Below are 13,741 nucleotides of genomic sequence, written 5' to 3' on the forward strand. Positions count from 1 at the left end.
AACTGGGAACAATAGATGTACGTGTTTGTCCGTGTACGTACGTGTGTGTATGTATGTACCTATGCATGTATGTGTAATGGACTTGTGAGTGTTATGTGTGTGTGTGTGTATTAATTAATTATGTAAGTAAATTGTGTGTGTGTGGATGATGGGGTAATGGTGTTCATATGTATATGTCAGTGACCTTAGTTTCTGTTTGAGAATTTTTTGCATTTGGAAATAAATAACGTATACACGATTATACACTCTTTACATACTTTCCTATTTGCAAGGCTAGAAGTGCCGTTATTTTTATCATACGGAAAGTCTGTTCGAATTGAGGAATTTCTAATATATTTATTGATTATGTAACAACATGATTGTCGATACTAAAACGATCACAGAATCTCTCTCTCTCTCTCTCTCTCTCTCTCTCTCTCTCTCTCTCTCTCTCCCTCTTTTCAATATTTCTGTCAGTAAGGCGGCGAGCTGGCAGAAACGTTAGCACGCCGGGCGAAATGCGTAACCGTATTTCGTATGCCGTTACGTTCTGAGTTCAAATTCCGCTGAGGTCGACTTTGCCTTTCGTCCTTTCGGGGTCGATTAAATAAGTACCAGTTACGCACTGGGGTCTTTACTCTTTACTCTTTTACTTGTTTCAGTCATTCGACTGTGGCCGTGATGGAGCACCGTCTTTAGTCAAGCAAATTGACCCCAGGACTTATTCTTTGTAAGCCTAGTACTTATTCTATCGGTCTCTTTTTGCCCAACTGCCAAGTTACGGGGACGTAAACACGTCAGCATCGGTTGTCAAGCGATGTTGAGGGGACAAACACAGACACACAAACATATACACACGCATACACATACATACATATATATATATATACACATATATACGACGGGCTTCTTTCAGTTTCCGTCTACCACTCACAAGGCTTTGGTTGGCCCAAGGCTATAGTAGGAGACATTTGCTCTAGGTGCCATGCAGTGGGACTGAACCTGGAACCATGTGGTTGGCAAGCAAGCTACTTACCACACAGCCACTCCTACACCGATAAATGAAATTTTTTATGTTTTTCCATTTGGTGCGTAAATGTAAAGATTGTTTCTACTTCCTACGCTTGAACATCCAATGTAAATCTGACCGTGGGTGAGGCAGCGCTCTTCGAGGTATAAACCAGCAACTGAAAATGGGATCTTTTCCTTTTGAACGGCAGATGTCAACACAATTTCTAGTTAACTTAACACTTTTAAACTTCGTATACTGGTAGAATGTGTTTATAAAACATCATTTTTTCTTGGCTTTATTGAGAAAATTCTATAGTTTGTAAGATATTTCGTCTGAAAATCCGAGCATTTCGGCAATTTTAACCAATCGATTACCTCCATTCAAGTAAAATCATTTGCTGCGTCTAAAACTGAGACAACATCCTGTAACTAACCCTAAACCTCCCCCTAACCCTAAGCGTGTGTATAAAATTATAGAATTATTTTGTTTGTTAATTGTTTAAATCATTTTCCATTGCTTTCGGGTTTTTTTACACGCGTAACAATTAAATTAATTTAACAATTAAGAAAAAAAAAATTAGGGTTAGGGTTAGGTTGAGGGGTAGTGACAGGATGTTGTCTCAGTTTTAGACACAGCAAATGATTTTAGCTCAAAAGAGGGCATAGGATTGGTTAAAATTCGAAAAATTAAACTACGTTAAACAAACAAATTACAATTTTCTCAAGAAAGCCAAGAGAAAAAAAATGTTTTATTTTGACGAGTGGCTGTATGGTAAGTAGCTTGCTAACCAACCACATGGTTCCGGGTTCAGTCCCACTGCGTGGCACCTTGGGCAAGTGTCTTCTGCTATAGCCCCGGGCCGACCAATGCCTTGTGAGTGGATTTGGTAGACGGAAACTGAAAGAAGCCTGTCGTATATATGTATATATATATATATATGTATATGTATGTGTATGTGTGTGTGTTTGTGTGTGTGTGTTTGTCCCTCTAGCATTGCTTGACAACCGATGCTGGTGTGTTTACGTCCCTGTCACTTAGCGGTTCGGCAAAAGAGACCGATAGAATAAGTACTGGGCTTACAAAGAATAAGTCCCGAGGTCGATTTGCTCGACTAAAGGCGGTGCTCCAGCATGGCCGCAGTCAAATGACTGCAACAAGTAAAAGAGTAAAGAGTAAGAGTATTCTACCAGTATACGAAGTTTTAAAGTGTTTAGTTAACTAGAAATTGTCTGCTGTTCAAAAGGAAAAGATCCTGAAAATATTTGACCTTGTGATTTGTTGATGGCCATGGCAAAACCCGAGACCCACTGGGAATTGAAGTCATTTGAACTGAAATAGGACATCCGCTCCTGAATCTGTGACAGAGGATCTTGTGCTCTTATTATCTAATCGATGTATTCTATACTCAAGTCAATGTTCCTCAGATTATGCAACAGATGCTTATGTTTGCATGTCATCAAGTCTATTTGTTCTCTATTCAGGTGTCTCTTGAGCTTGCCGTTCATGTTATTTGAGGTCTTTCAACTCTTGTCGTCCTAATAAAACTTCTTACACTCATGCACACGCACACATTCAGTGTTATAGATGTACTTATACAGATAAAAAGTGAGAGAGCATGGTAAAATATATATAGAGAGAGCGGGAAGTTTATAATGAGAAAAGCATAAAAGACAGAGAGAGACGAATAGAGAGAGGTGCATAGACAAACACGCTCCTGTGGCTGACTTGCATTACATGTCATATCTAGAGAGAGAGGGAGGAGCAGCATGTATAATACACATATACAAATATATATGTATATATATATATATATATGTGTGTGTGTGTGTGTATACACATACATATGTGCATACATATATATATATATATATATATATATATATATATATATATATATATAATATATATATATATATACAGAGTGCATAAGATATTTGAGGACAGATTTATGTTTATAAAAAAAAACATATCTAATAACAGATGTGTGTGTGTATGCATATGTGTGTATATATATATGTGTGTATATATATATATATATATATATGGTGTGTGTATATATATATATGTGTGTGTATATATATATATGTGTGTATATATATATATATGTGTGTATATATATATATATGTGTGTATATATATATATATGTGTGTATATATATATATATGTGTGTGTGTGTATATATATATATGTGTGTGTATATATATATATATGTATGTATATATATATGTATATATATGTGTGTGTGTATATATATATATATGTATGTATATATATATATATATATATATATATGTGTGTATATATATACACACAAATATATATATATATATATATATGCAGTTCATGTGGGAATATATTCCAACAAAAGGGGGGGAAAAAAGGCTTTTGATTTGGGAGGAACGACCCTTTCATAAACGCCCAAATATCTATTGAATTACATTGTATTTAGTTAAGAAAAGGTCATAAAATACTTATATAGGTGGTGGTGTTAGTGGTGCTAGTGGAGGTGGTGGTGCTAGTGGAGGTGGTGGCAGCAGCAGGAATGGGAACGGGGGGGGGGGGGGGCATTATGCTAACATTTTACTAATTAAAGCAACAAATATTGGGTTGTCAGAAAAATTTATTATTATTATTATTATTATTTTTTGTTTGATTATGTGTGTGTGTGTGTTTTCTACATGGCAGACTATTGTCATCTATCTCAAAAAGGTAAAAAAAAATTTATTCAAGCTTCCAGAAAAAAAATAAATAAAAGTTGTACCCAACCGGGAGTGGCTGTGTGGTAAGTAGCTTGTTTACCAACCACATGGTTCCGGGTTCAGTCCCACTGCGTGGCACATTGGGCAAGTGTCTTCTACTATAGCCTCGGGCCGACCAATGCCTTGTGAGTGGATTTGGTAGATGGAAACTGAAAGAAGCCCATCGTATATATGTATATATATATATATATATATATATATATATATATATATGCGTGTGTGTGTTTGTGTGTCTGTATTTGTTCCCCTAGCATTGCTTGACAACCGATGCTGGTGTGCTTATGTCCCCGTTACTTAGCGGTTCGGCAAAAGAGACCGATAGAATAAGTACTGGGCTTACAAAAGAATAAGTCCTGGGCTCGAGTTGCTCGATTAAAGGCGGTGCTCCAGCATGGCCGCAGTCAAATGACTGAAACAAGTAAAAGAGTAAAGAGTAACCACATGGTTCTGGGTTAAGTCCCACTGCGTGGCACCTTGGGCAAGTGTCGCCTACTATAGCCTTGGCCCGACTAAAGCCTTGTGAGTGGATTTGGTAGACGGAAACTGAAAAAAGCCCGTCATATATTATCATCATCATCATCATCGTTTAACGTCCATTTTCCGTGCTAGCACGGGTCGGACGGTTCAACCGGGGTCTGCGAAGGCAAGGGGCTGCACCAGGCTCCAGTCTGATGTGGCAGTGTTTCTACACTTGGATGCCCTTCCTGTGTGTGCTTGTGTGTCTGTGTTTGTCCCCCCAACATCACTTGACAACTGATGCTGGTGTGTTTACGTCCCTGTAACTTAGCAGTTCGGCAAAAGAGACTGATAGAATAAGTACCAGACTTACAAAGAATAAGTCCTAGGGGTGATTTATAATAATAATAATAATAATGAAATTATTGTATACAGTGCTCAGGTGCACCACAAACTTGTCAGAAAGTGCGTATAAAGCAAATGCAGTAATGTACAAATGTCTGGAAAGCAAACAGTGTATGAGTCAGATACATGCTTGTGTGTGTATGGAGGGAAGGAAATCAGGTGTAGTGTTGGCGAATCTCAGAAAACATGGAAGTTTTGAAGGATGCAGTGCTCCGACAACTAACAACTGATGCCGGCAGTTTGTTCCATGCTTCAGCAACTCTCACCGTGAAAAAATGTTTCCTAAAGTCATAGGAGCTGTGCTGTTTCCTGACTTTGTAAATATGTCCACGGGTGTTAGACGGGTGGAGTTTGAAAAGGTGCTCAGAGTTATTGTTTGTAAGATGATTGATAATTTTATGGGTGTCTGCCGAGTCAGCTGCCAGACGTCAGAATTTCAATGTGTCCATGCCCAGGGAAGTAAGGTGTTCAGAATATGGCAAATGCCTGATGGAGGGTATTCTTTTGGTTGCACGTCGCTGAACGGCTTCCAGACGATTGATATCCTGGGCAAGATAGGGGTTCCAGACCGGTGATGCAAATTCCAGGTGAAAGGTGGTGCTCCAGCATGGCTACAGTCAAATGACTGAAACAAGTAAAAGAGTAGGAACAGAGCTAATTTTCCCCAAAAAAATAAATAAAAATACGTTTTCCATTAATTCAATTAACATAGGAAAGGATTGACATAAATGGGGGGGGGGGAGAAAAGGAAAAAAGAAAAACGAATTTATCTGAGAACCCAATATTATTGGAGCATAATATTAAATGAAGGAATAAAACAAAAAGCCAATTCCTTTGAGGGTTTTTTTAGGAAGTAAGCCATTTCAAGGGAAATAAATTTATTGAATTCTTGCATATTTATTTATTTGGAAAATGGTGCCAAGAGATTTCTATGTACTTCAGATCACTTTGATATTATTATTAAATTTACAGCCAACCGTTAAAGAGCAAACAAGTACCATGCTTGCGTGGCATATTTTAGGTACCTAAATAGTCACAAACTGGTATAAATACCTTCTCGATTCTTCTATTCTTTAACCCAGCCAAATTTGTATTCTCTTGGTATTCTTTCTTCATCAGTTTTATAAAAAAACACTATCCAGTTTCTTTTGACTAATTTTTTCTGTTAGTTAAATTGGTAATTAATTAAAATTACAGGTTGTGGGTATATCTGTACTTAAGGTGGCAGATTTTATTCTATAGCGGTCAATATTCAGTTGTAATGCTTAAAATGTTGAGAAGGTACTATTTGATTAGGGGCATCGTCATCATCATCATTGTCGTTTAACGTACGTTCTCCATGCTAGAATGGGTTGGATGGTTTGACCAGGAAGCCAGAAGGCTGCACCAGGCTCCAGTCTGATCTGGCAGTGTTTCTACAACTGGATGCCCTTCCTAATGCCAACCACTCCGTGGGTGTAGTGGGTGCTTTTTACGTGCCAGACAAGGCCGGCAACGGCCACGATCGGATTGGTGCTTTTTACATGCCACCGGCACGGAAGCCAGTTAATATCAATAAGTATTAAAAGAAACATTGGTTTCAAACTTTGGCACAGGGCCAGCTATCTCAGGAGAGGGGCTAAGTTGATTACATTGACCCCATTGATAAACTAGTACTTATTTGATCAACCCCCAAAAGGTTGAAAGGCAAAGTCAACCTCAGAGGAATTTTAACTCAGAATGTAAAAGCAGATAAAATTTTTGCTAAGCAGTTCACTGCCTTCGGGATTAAAAGAACTATTTAACGAAAGAGAGCCACTGATTTGCAGAGTTCTTGCAACCCAAATAGCTTGAACCAAACTTGTATTGACTCCATGATGTCAAAACCATCTTGCCATGGGGTCATATTGATCTTGTCTTCTGTAAAAACATAATCACTGCACAGACCTTTTGAGTCAAGTACATCAGCATCAAAATAAAAATCAAATGGATATTGTAGTTGTGATACCCATGCTGGTGGCACGTTGGGCCTCACAGAGGCAATTATGAAAGACCGAAACCCCTGAGATATGCTGTGACTGTGAAAACCTGACAAACGAAGTGAGTTCATGGCTTGCAGGACGGCCTGCTGTGCTAACCTTGGATCGTAGGGTGACCTGCTGTGCTTGAGGAGACCTATTGAGTCAAGTACATCTACATCAAAATAAAAATCAATGGATATTGTAGTTGTGATACCTGTGCCAGTGGCACATTGGGCCTCACAGAGGAAATGATGAAAGACCGAGACCTCTGAGATATGCTGTGACTGTAAAGACCTGACAAGTGAAGTGAGTTCATGGCTCGCAGGACGGCCTGCTGTGCTAACCTTGGATCATAGAGTGATCCGCTGTTCTTGAGGAGACCTATTGAGTCAAGTACATCTACATCAAAATAAAAATCAATGGATATTGTAGTTATGATACCTTGCTGGTAGCATGTAAAAACCACCATCCGAACGTGGCCGATGCCAGCGCTGCCTTGACTGGCGTCAACTTTACCTTTCATCCTTTCAGGGCTGATGAAATAAGTACCAGTTGAGCACTGGGGGTCAATGTAATCAATTAACCTCTTTCCTGAAATTGCTGGCCTTGTGCCGAAATTTGAAACTATTATTAGTAGTGAAAGACAAGAAAGAGAGAGGAGACAGCATGTCTCTTGGTCAGTCAGTGGGACATGTCCAGTGATCCATCAACTGGATTTCAAAATCTTGAATGGCCCTTCTCTGGACACAGTAGTCCAGGATATCTGTGACTGCCTTCTCACCTGGAATGGCAACACTGTTCCAGGTGAGGGGGCAGTATTCCAGTGTTGGTCTCAGCTGAGCACGAAGTCACTCACCAACACACTCCAACCTCTGACCTACAGACCCATGCTGTGTCTCCTTCTTCTGCCTAGTCTACCACTACAGCAAGCACCTCAGCTCTTTCAAACATCGTTCCTCCTCCTCCCCCTCCTCCTCCTCCTCACTCATATTGTGACCACTCTGCCCGAAGCTCCTTTACCCTAACCCTACCTCCATCACCACTATATCATTTGGAATTCTGTGTTGTTGAATTTATCTGTTGCTAAAGAATCTCCAATTTTCTTTTCTTGCAATTTCAATGCAGAATGACAACATTGTAAAGACAGCATTGTAAAGGGCTGTTTTCACAATTAGATTAGGATAGTCTTGAAATATTTTGAAACTAATATATTTAGGAATTCTATTGTTCCAAAGCACAATATAAATACAATTGCAGTGTAGAAGGTGTTTATAAGCCATTTAAGAAACACACAAAAACCATTAGATTCACTTCAACATTGAAGTTTAATTTGTCAAAATATTTTCGTCGCATAGACCGCGACCTGTTCACTGACAAAAATCTGAGATGCAGCACGGATTTTTGTCAGTGAATAGGTTGCGGTCTTATAGTGACGAAAATATTTTGACAAATTAAACTTAAATGTTGAAGTGAATCGAACGGCTTTTGTGTGTTTCTTAAATGGCTTACAAACACCTTCCATGCTGCAATTATTTTCGTTTCAGCACACGATCTCAGATCAGGTCACTTACTATGCAAGTACATCTCCGTAACAATATAAAGAATTGAAAAGGAAATAGGAAAACTCTTTGATAAAAGAAAACCTAACCTCAACATAGTTGTGTTGTTAATATACCTCTATGGCACTTTGTTGGTTATGACAATGAGGGTTCCAGTTGATCCAATCAATGGAACAGCCTGCTCATGAAATTAACGTGCAAGTGGCTGAGCACTCCACAGACACGTATACCCTTGACGTAGTTCTTGGGGAGACTCAGCATGACACAGAGTGTGACAAGGCCGGCCCTTTGAAATACAGGTACAACAGAAACAGGAAGAAAGAGTGAAAGTTGTGGTGAAAGAGTACAGCAGGGTTTATCATTATTATTATTATTATTATTATTATAATTCTATGTTTGACTTTTGCTTTACATTTGTACAAGTTGGCTCCAAGTCTCACCCAGAGACCTCAAGAGACAACAAGTTGGAAGTTCATGTTGGTGTTATGCCTATGGTGCCATATATTTGGTTTTGTACTTAGTGTTGTACTAGTGAATGCCTAAAAAATCATACGAAAATTATGTTTGTTTTAAAACTTGAGATTACATAGAAAGTATTTGGGGTTCCTGGTATCTGAGTTAGATAGCAATCAGCCCCTTTTGCTTATTATTATTATTATCTCACTCAAGATAAACCAATATTTACTGATCCATTAGGTGCTAATCACTAGATAATCAGACACACTACAATAGGAACCTCACAAATTTTTAGTCAAATGAACTGACCCTGGCATTTATTCTATAAGTCTCTTTCACCAAACCACAAAGTAACAGGGACATAAACACACTATCACTGGTTGCTAAGTGGTGGTGGGGGACAAACAGACACAAAGACTGACAGACAGATGCACACACACACACACACACACACACACACACACACACACATGCAACAGGTTTCTTTCAGTGTCTGTCTTCCAAATCCACTCACGAGGTTGAAAGCTATACTTGGAGACACTTGCCCAAGGTGCCATACAGTGGGACTGAACCTAGAGTCATGTAATTGGGAAGCAAACTTCTTACCACACAGCCATGCCTACACCTATATATATATCATCATTGTCATCATCTTTATTTAACATACATTTTCCATGCTTGCATGGTTTGGACGGTTTGGCAAATATATGTGTGTCCATGTATCATGATTTTAATGTCACTTTTCACACACCCACGAACATATATATATATGTATATATATATATACACACACACATATGAACTTAAACATATATACATGCATATGTATGTGGTGGTTGTCTACGCCTTATGCAGAGTTTGACCCCCTCCTGTACCTACACTTTAGAACCATCATGGCATCTGATGTGGCTTTTGAAGCCAGACAATGTTTTGAAAAGACACCCACATAGATGGCATATCTGATTTCACATAGATTGCACATAGATTGCACATAGATTGCATATCTGATTTGAACCACCAAGAGCTGCACATAAGTTCTGATCTTTGTGAATCTTAAAATATCTTTTGAGGCCTCTGTTAGATTTGCACAGACATATAGGCAGAATAGTTGGTGGAGGTTCGTTTTCCATGGGTTTGCAAATGAGATTTGAGCCCAGCAAAAGAAAGGCATGGTCTGTCACGAACTGTGCACACAAAAAGGTCATTGTGATTCACCTTCACGATTGTAACATTCTTCCTTAAATTTCTTTTGAGTTTTGCAATGCGTTATCCTAGCCTCTTCAAACACTTTCACTCCACTCCACACTTTTGTTTGCCATCTAGCTCTATCCGAAGCAAAGGTTTCTTTGTCCTCTAGATCCATTCAAGTGACTTAAGGGTAGTCTTTATGCCATCTATAAACCTTGTTTTAGGTTTATACCGATAGCGTTTCCTCTCTGCAAGCTCACCATAAAACAGTTGTTTGGGCATGTGTTCATCCACCATGTATGTATATGTAAGGACGGGGGATCACTCGGCTTGTCTATCGATGAAGAGCGCGGCTATCCACATGAACTGATGCGAATTGCAGGACTCAGTGAACATCGACACCTCGAACGCACATTGCGGCCCCGGGATCCTATCGTCCCGGGGCCCCGTCTGGTCGATAGGTATCTTACACCGGCGAGCTGGCAGAAACGTTTGCACGCCGGGCGAAATGCGTAGCCGTATTTTGTCTGCCGTTACGTTCTGAGTTCAAATTCCGCCGAGGTCGACTTTGCCTTTCATCCTTTCGGGGTCGATTAAATAAGTACCAGTTTCGCACTGGGGTCGATATAATCAACTTAATCCGTTTGTCTGTCCTTGTTTGTTCCCTCTGTGTTCAGCCCCTTGTGGGCAATAAAGAAATATGTATGTATATGTAAGTTCATATACACATATGAACTTACACATATATACATATGTATGTGCGTATGTATGTACACATGTACAAACAGACATGTATGTATGTACATACATATATACATCATTATTACATCAATCTTTATTTGCACTGTGAACAGAGAGATTTAAAATGATGACTTGCATATTTATTCATAATACCTTCCAGCAAATTTGAATGCAAATATGCTAGTTACTGTTGTGTATGTCACAGGAAAACAGCCTCTCTTTCCTCTTTGCCACAGTGATGTGTTCATAACAAGCTTCTTTGGAGGAGGGGGTTCTAGAGCGCCACTGTTTCGGCTTACGCCTTGTCAGCCAAAAGCACACAGACCTTTCGATCTAAACAAGAGCTGGTGGCTTTGTTTATAATTCGTGCAAAATGTTCACTGATTTATGATGATATTTGCCAACCAATAATTAAATCGATAGTTGCCCTGTGAACAGTGAGATCTGAAACAACAGCTGTATGTGTGTACATGTAGGTACATATGTATGTATAAACACATATATATGTATATATATATACATGTATGTATGTAGGTATGTATGTACATATATAAATATGTGTGTGTATATCTATATATCTATATGTATGTTTGTGTGTGTGTATATATATATTATATATAATATATATATATATATCATCATCATCATCATCGTTTAACGTCCGTTTTGCGATGATGATGATATATATATATATATATATATATATATTATATATATATATATATACACACACAAACATACATATAGATATATAGATATACACACACATATTTATATATGTACATACATACCTACACACATACATGTATATATACATATACATATATCTATATATATCTATATATATATATATATCTATATATATATATATATATATATATCTATATATATATCTATATATATATCTATAATATATATATATATATATATATCTATATATATATCTATATATATATCTATATATATATATATATATATATATATATATATATATATCTGTGTGTGGGTGTAGTGTGTGTGACTGCCACCTGATTTCTCACCGGCATTGTCTTATCTTCTTGGAGATACCAATAATTTATGTTTGCTTTCTCTCCTAAGTGTGATTAACGAAGAGCCAGCTTTACTCCTACTGATACCCTCATTTGTTAACCCCCCCACCATCTAACATACAAAGGCAATACAATCTCTCCCCAGGTTTGCTGACTTGCGAGCTACATGATGACCACAATAGTCCTAGCAGCATAAAAAAAAAAAATCATCCAGTGCACACTGTGAAGTGGTTGGTATTTGGAAGGGCATCCAGCTGTAGAAACCATGCCACAGTGGACACTAGAGTAATTTGCCGTCCTTGACTCATTGGATCCTTGTCAAACTGTTCAACATCTATCAGCATGGAACATCATCATCATCATTTAACGTCCGCCTTCCTTGCTAGCATGGGTTGGATGATTTGACTGAGGGCTGGCGAACTAGATGGTTGCACCAGGCTTCAATCTTGATCTGGCAGAGTTTCTACAGCTGGATGCCCTTCCTAACACCAACCACTCCGAGAGTGTAGTGGGTGCTTTTTACGTGCCACCGGCATGGGGGCCAGTCAGGCGGTACTGGCAATTTTTTTACACATACCACCGGCACAGGTGCCAGTGAGGCGACGTTGGTTTTACATGCCACGGGTACGAAATCCAGTTGGCTGCTCTGGCAACGATCACGCTCAGATGGTGCTCTTGGCACCCTACTAGCACTGGCATAAATTTGATTTTGATTTTGGATGATGATGATGGTGATATATATCCTCATATGAGCGGCTGTGTGGCAAGACGCTTGCTTCCCAACCACATGGTTCTGGGTTCAGTCCCACTGTGTGGCAGCTTGAGCAAGTGTCTTCTACTATAGCTTTGGGCCGACCAAAGCCTTGTGAGTGGATTTGGTAGACGGAAACTGAAAGAAGCCCATCATACATATATATATATATATATATATATGTGTGTATGTTTGTGTGTCTCTGTTTGACCCCACCCCACCACCATAGCTTGACAACTGATGTTGGTGTGTTTATGTCCCTGTAACTTAGCAGTTCAGCAAAAGAGACCAAAAAACAAGTACTGGGCTCACAAAGAATAAGTTCTGGGGTCGATTTGCTCTACTAAAGGTGATGCTACATCATGGCCGCAGCCAAATGACTGAAACAAGTAAAAGAATAAAAGAATATAAAACCTTTCAGCATCTGACACAAGATCACCTCCTCCAATGCCCCCTTCCCTCCCAAAATTCCTTGTCTTGCATGTTACTCGGTGACCCTGCTGATGCTGGTGCCATGTAAAAAGCATCCAGTCCACACTATAAAGTGGTTGGCATTTCAAAGAGTATCTAGCTATAAAAACCATGCCAAAACTAACCTCACCGTGCTGGTGCCACTTAAAAAGCATTCAGTCCACTTTGTGGGGTGGTTGGTGTAAGAAACAGCATGCAAATGTAAAAACCTTACCAAAACAGACACAGTAGTCTGGGGTACTCTTCTACCTGGCCAGTTCCTATCAAACCATCCAACCCATACCAGCATGGAAGACAGACATTGAAAACGATGATGATGAGGATAAACAATGATGATACATACATACGTACATACATACATATATATATTTAGACAGACAAATGCATGTATGTATGTATGTATATGATGGTGGATGTGATATGAAGAAAATTTGACTATTTCTTGCTAATCATTGTACAGATGTAGCAGGGTAAAGGTGTCGAGCTGGCAGAAACGTTAGCACACCCGGTGAAACGCTTAGTGGTATTTCATCTGCCGTTACGTTCTGAGATCAAATTCTGCTGAGGTCAACTTTGCCTTTCATCCTTTCGGGGTCGATAAATTAAGTACCAGTTACACACTGGGGTTGATATAATCGACTTAATCCATTTGCCTGTCCTTGTTTGTCCTCTCTGTGTTTAACCCCTTGTGGGTAGTAAAGAAATAGGTATTTCATCTGCCGTTACGTTCTGAGTTCAAATTCCGCTGAGGTCGACTTTGCCTTTCATCTTTTTGGGGTCAATAAATTAAGTACTAGTTACGCACTGGTGTCGATGTAATCGACTTAATCCATTTGTCTGTCCTTGTTTCTCCCCTCTGTGTGTAGCCCCTTGTGGGCAGCAAAGAAATAAGATGTATCAGAGATGAAGCCACT

General features: G+C 39.0%; 1 protein-coding gene and 1 pseudogene across 1 annotated transcript in view; both read left to right on the top strand.

The window, feature by feature from the left end:
• Positions 1-13,741, top strand: part of LOC115223914 (carboxypeptidase E-like) — a 79,245-nt gene that overhangs the window by 13,473 nt on the left and 52,031 nt on the right. The window lies entirely within an intron of this gene.
• On the top strand, positions 10,121-10,279 carry LOC115224135 (annotated as a pseudogene).

Source organism: Octopus sinensis, linkage group LG24 (assembly GCF_006345805.1).
Source record: "Octopus sinensis linkage group LG24, ASM634580v1, whole genome shotgun sequence".
Taxonomy (NCBI): domain Eukaryota; kingdom Metazoa; phylum Mollusca; class Cephalopoda; order Octopoda; family Octopodidae; genus Octopus; species Octopus sinensis.